Source organism: Triticum dicoccoides, chromosome 2A (assembly GCF_002162155.2).
Source record: "Triticum dicoccoides isolate Atlit2015 ecotype Zavitan chromosome 2A, WEW_v2.0, whole genome shotgun sequence".
NCBI lineage: Eukaryota > Viridiplantae > Streptophyta > Magnoliopsida > Poales > Poaceae > Triticum > Triticum dicoccoides.
Genome location: NC_041382.1, coordinates 687,723,806 through 687,729,422, shown reverse-complemented (window position 1 = coordinate 687,729,422; position 5,617 = coordinate 687,723,806). Strand labels below are relative to the sequence as shown.

Below are 5,617 nucleotides of genomic sequence, written 5' to 3'. Positions count from 1 at the left end.
GCGCAAAAATGCAGCGCGCGCGATTCTCGCACAAACAATATATGCATTCCAAACACAAGCAAAAAAATCAAACACAAACAAAATAAATCAACAATAAATAGTTCAATTTTGTTATTACAACTCAAACAAACAGTTTATCGTTCAATACAACAAATAGTGCAATAACACAACAAATAGTTCAACAATACAATATCAAACGCACAAATCATGATGCTATTTGTCGTCCATTCCATGCCCATCACTCCTCGATGAGATTCTTCTGAAGATCATCATGCACTTCGGGACATCGAATGGCATGATAGGAGGCAACAAAACAGGTCACCCTTTCAGCCCTTCGTCGCACTCGCATGGGATGTCCCAGGAGCTCATACTGAGAGTAGTCTACATCTTGGCCACGCTCATTCTCGATGATCATGTTGTGCATGATCACACAAGCGTGCATGATGTACCACAACATTTTTTGATCCCAAAATCTAGCCGGTCCTCTCACAATAGCAAATTGGGTCTGCGAAATCCCAAAAGCTCTCTCCACATCTTTTCTAGCCGTCGCTTGAGCATTGTGGAAATCAAGATTTTTCTTACCTTCCGGTTTTTTCAACGGCTTCACAAATGTTTGCCACTTTGAGTAGATGCCACCCGCAAGATAATAGCCATAGTTGTATGTACGACCATTTGCTATAAACTGCACCGGTGGCAAATCACCATTTGCAATCTTATTCATAAGTGGTGACTGGTTGACAACATTGATGTCATTCAAAGATCCAGGCATTCCAAAGAATGCATGCCAAATCCAAGTCTCTTGATCGGCCACCGCTTCAAGGATTATAGTGGAACCCTTTTTTTGGCCGTGGAATTGACCATGTCATGCCTTTGGACAATTCTTCCAACTCCAATGCATGCAATCTATTGAGCCAAGCATACCTAGGAAGCCACGAGCTTTGTTCATTTCCAATAGCCTTGCAGCGTCTTCAGCATTGGGAGATCTCAAATACTCCTGGCCAAACACTTGGACAATTTCGACTGTGAAGCGCTTGACACACATGATGCCTTGGCTCTCACCCATAGCCAAGTGATCATCAACTAGATCAGTCGGGATACCGCATGCCAACATACACAAAGCGGCTGTCACCTTCTGAAAGGTGCTATGCCCGAGCTCTCCGGCGGCATTCCTCCTTTGCCGAAAAAACCGGTCATGGCTCACTAGTTTCTCTGCAATGCGCCTGAACAACTCGGTGCTCATTCTAAACCAGCGACGAAAGTAAGATTCCAGGTATGTGGGATTCTCCACAAAATAATGCCCGATCAATCTGTTGTGGCATCGATCCTATCCCTCCAAATTTTCTGCCGACCCATACCCGAACCACCATGCTTCGGTTTTTTATTGATGTGCATTGCTAGGATCATTGCAAGATCCTCCTCCTCTTCCATATCAAATTCTTCTTCGGAAGAATCATACGACGAAATCATCTACAATGTTGAATACTAGGCTATAAAAACTACAATCAACATGCATCAAATTCATGAAGTTTGAGCAATACATACTTTGCGGGCGTTTTGTCGAACACCTTGTGGGCGCCGAGCGGTAGCGAGCGGCCGCACGCTGTTCGTCGGAGGACCGCCGCGCGCGAGGGGCGGCAGTGACTAGAGGGAGGCGGAGGAAGCCGCCGCAGCGCGAGGATAGGCCGGGGAAACGCCGGAACGGTCGCAGGGCGGCACCGCGGATGGATGGGGTGGGTGGAGTTACGAGCGAGCGCTCAAGAGTCCAACGTGCGGGAGCAGACGCAGCAAATAAGCGGCGCGCGATGGCGTTTCGGCCCGCGCGCTGAACTAGATATTCCGCGCGCGCGATTTTTGCACCTCCGCTGGAGCGCCCGGACCGGTAGCGCGCGCAAAAAACGCTGATTTTTCAGCGCGGCTATTGGAGATGCTCTTACTTGTGTTACACCATTCGATGAGTTGGTTATACATGTTACATCATAATAGAGTTGGCAAACCAAGCAGTCAGCTTGGTAAGCCACCAACTAAAAATTGCAAACAATAGAGTTGGCAAGTTGCTTCACTGAAAATTACGTAAGTATGTTCAAATGTAAAAATAGCATCACTGCACTAGATAGGCTTATTGTTCACCTGTAGAGCTGCTCCATTAGAACTATTAAAGCGACTTGGTGGTTCAAAACCAGTGAGAACAGCCTAATTGTTGCATCCGCCCGCTCTCGGACCCGTTCGACAAGACCATATGGCCCACCAATGCAAAATGTGAGCCTTGAAGATCCCTAAAACATTTGGACAAACATATTATCATCGAGTATGTCCTCCCAAGATTTTTTTTCAAACAAAAAAAGTTCTCCCGAGAAATTTTCAGCAGCTTGAACTTTAAAACTAAGTAGTTGGCTACTAAATATCTGATAAACCGAAGTGCAGAGCATACCGTGTGAGCTGTTGATTCTGCTCTTTGTGTGCGTTGATCCCACAGCCGGACCACAAGGGGCCTTGCTGGTTCCATAGATCGTCTTGCCTCGACAATGAGCTAGTAAAACATTATTTTATTTAGGTCGATGAACTCTGTGATCTTATCATGCAAATCCTTGTGGTCAATGTAACTATCCTTAATTAATAAAGCTAGCCATAATGGCATTCATATGTGAGCAATTTTGATTGTAAGTGTGTTAAATTGCCATAATAGTGTTCTTCTAGGAATAAAATTGAATCACATGAGGCCACAGAAACGGTCCCGAGACAGGATACATAGTTCAGTTTTTTTGAAATAAAAAAAGCAGAAACTAAAAACAAAGGCCACATCAGGGGCCAGCAGCCAACAGTTTTGAAACTGAGTACGTCTCAGAAACTAAACCACAGCCATAACCGTGAGCAACAGAGAGGTTTGAGAACAAATAGCTTCGGGCAATCATGAACACCCTCAGCAACGGAACAGATGTCTTGATTGATTGACGGGTAAGGGGAAAACGTAGAGGCCTTACTGGCCTCACGGGGAGGCGATGGGGACACTGTGGAGGACGATGGTCTCGACAGTGAGGCCGGGGCCGAAGCCGAATAGGACACCCCAGTCCATGCCCTCGCCGGTGGTGGCGTGTCCGTCCTCGGAGGAGCGCTGGACATGTTGCCGTACTCGGACAGGACGTGCCGGGTGGCGCGCATCCGCTCCTTGTTAAGCTTGACTTTAGCCTCGATCATGCTGAGGATGGCCGGCCCGCCGGGGTGCGTCACCCAGAAGATGGAGTTCCAGTCGTGGATGCCCAGTGGCTTGAAGGCCTCCTCCAGCGCGCGCTCGATGTTCTTGAAGATGAGCGATACAAGCTGGAACAGCGGCCGCTCCATGGGCTCGTCGGGGTCCGCCCCCACGACCACGGCTGCCGCGCCGTCGCCGAAGAGCACCTGGCCTACCAGCGAGTCGAGGTGGGACTCGTCCGGGCCATGGAAGGTCATGACCGTGTTCTCCGAGCAGACCACCAGCACGCGTGCTCCGCGGTTGTTCTCGGCCAGGTCCTTGGCCAGACGGAGCACCATGCCGCCGGTGAAGAAGCCCTGCTGGTACATCATGAAACGCTTCACTGACGGACGCAGGCCGAGCATCTTTGTCAGGTGGAAGTCGGCGCCTGGCAAGTCCACTCCGGAGGTGCTGCAGAAGATGAGGTGGGTGATGCTGGACAGAGGCTGCCCCCATTCCCTGATCGCCTTCTCCGCGGCCTCCTTTCCGAGCTTTGGGACCAGGGGACAGCGATGGCCCGACGTGCGCTCAACGACGGCGCCATGAACGTGCACATGCTGGGGTTCTCCTCAAGCATCTCCTCCGTCAGGTGCATGTATCTCTTCCGGATATGTGACTTGTCACCTGCATATGCAAACAGAATAATGTCTACAATTCATAACAGAAAGGCAAATGCTCGTTCTTTTTGTCAAAATTTTCTGGGCATGCATAAAGTAGATCTTACACTAATTCATATTTAGTACCCCCTTGGATCCAAAATAAGTGTCATGGTTTTAGTTCAAATTTCAGAAGGGGTAATGTTTTTAGATTTTTTTTCAACAACTTATTGGTGTGACTTCTTTTGTGGAAAACACCCCAGATCTATTAGCAGGCTTCAGTGTTACAGTGCTCCCTAGAAAAGATGAAAATTACAAACACGTCTCTGGAGGCCCGCCACACTGCACACTCCGACGCGGGTTGAGGATGCGCCGCTGCACCTGCACCCCCGCCCCCTCACGGAACCGACGATACCTTGGACTTAGCGGTCGGTCTTGTCGCAGACGGGAAGTCATCAACCTCGGCTATGGCATGCCCGCACGGTGAAGAAGCACTGAGACGAAGAAATACCGAAGCCCAGACATCGTCGCCCTCGCCGGCGAGCAAGAGAGAGGAAGAATTGGCGCGTGTACCTCCTACACACCAACCCACTATCCTGCAGCACCGCTGGAGGAGGCGACGGCAAAATGAAGACATGGCCGGAGAACCAGATCCCCAGCGCGTGCAGTCGACAGCATCGCCTCACCGACCACCTGCAGGGAACGAAAGCTCGAAGAAGAGCCCCGAGCACCAAAAGTCGCCAGGACTGTGACGACGCCCCAAAGGACGACGACACAGAGGTGAAGGACCCGTGACACCACACTTCGCTCCGGTAGCACCTCCTCCTCCAAAGCGCCGTCAGCAAAACCCTACCTAGGCAGAGATGCGGGGTTCCCCCACCCTCCCGCTAGCGGAGCGACCACGGAGGGAGAGGAAACCCATGGCTTGTCGGTGAGCGTGGGAGGAAGACCAAGATGCCCAAGATTCACCTCTTTGTACTGTTCACAGGAAAGAGGAACGGGGCACGGACGTCCACTCGATAGTGAATGTCGAAACATAAATTAGAGGATTTCTATTCTAAACAAAAAAGGCCATTGATCTTTTAAACTTTTTGGTTGTGTTAAGTTTACAAAAATACTTGTAAAACAACAACAACAACAATAACAATAACAACAACAACAACAACAAAAAAGTTTACAAATGTTATTTCAAGTCTCGCATTGCATATGTTGTATATATGTGTATATAAGTTTCCGCAAAAGTACATAGGCTGTTTTTTTTTGCGGGAGAAACTTTCGATCTAATCATAATCAATCATAGCAGTATAGAGAACATTAGAGCATATCCAATAGATGATGCAAATCTGGAGATGTATAACTAGGAGATGTAAAATTTACATCATCAAAAAAATGCATTTTACATCTTCAAAAAAGAGGCAACTCCAACAGATGATGTATATTTGGTGATATAAAATCCAACTCCAACAGATGTTGTAAATTTGAAGATGTAAAACGGCTGGCGGCCGCGCGACAGAGGCACATGGAGGCGCTGGAGCTGGCGGGGCCGGGCCACAACAGCGGCAGCCCAGCCGACCTCCATCTGGGAGCGCGGGTTGCAGAACGTCGCCGTCAGCCACGACCAGCGGCAAATCCGAGCGGCAATAGAGCCCTGTGAGCCGAGCTCGGGCCATGGCGCCATGGCGACCAGCCTCGAGCAGCAACGACACTCCTCGACGCCCCCTCGAGCAGTTGTGAGCCTCCTCTACTCACAGCACGGCAGATGGCCGTATTCGGGCGGTGGGGATGGTCGGCGGTG

General features: G+C 49.6%; 1 pseudogene; it reads right to left on the bottom strand.

The window, feature by feature from the left end:
• Nucleotides 1-2,921: 2,921 nt before the first annotated feature.
• LOC119358114 overlaps nucleotides 2,922-5,617 on the bottom strand; it is a 3,833-nt pseudogene continuing 1,137 nt past the window's right edge.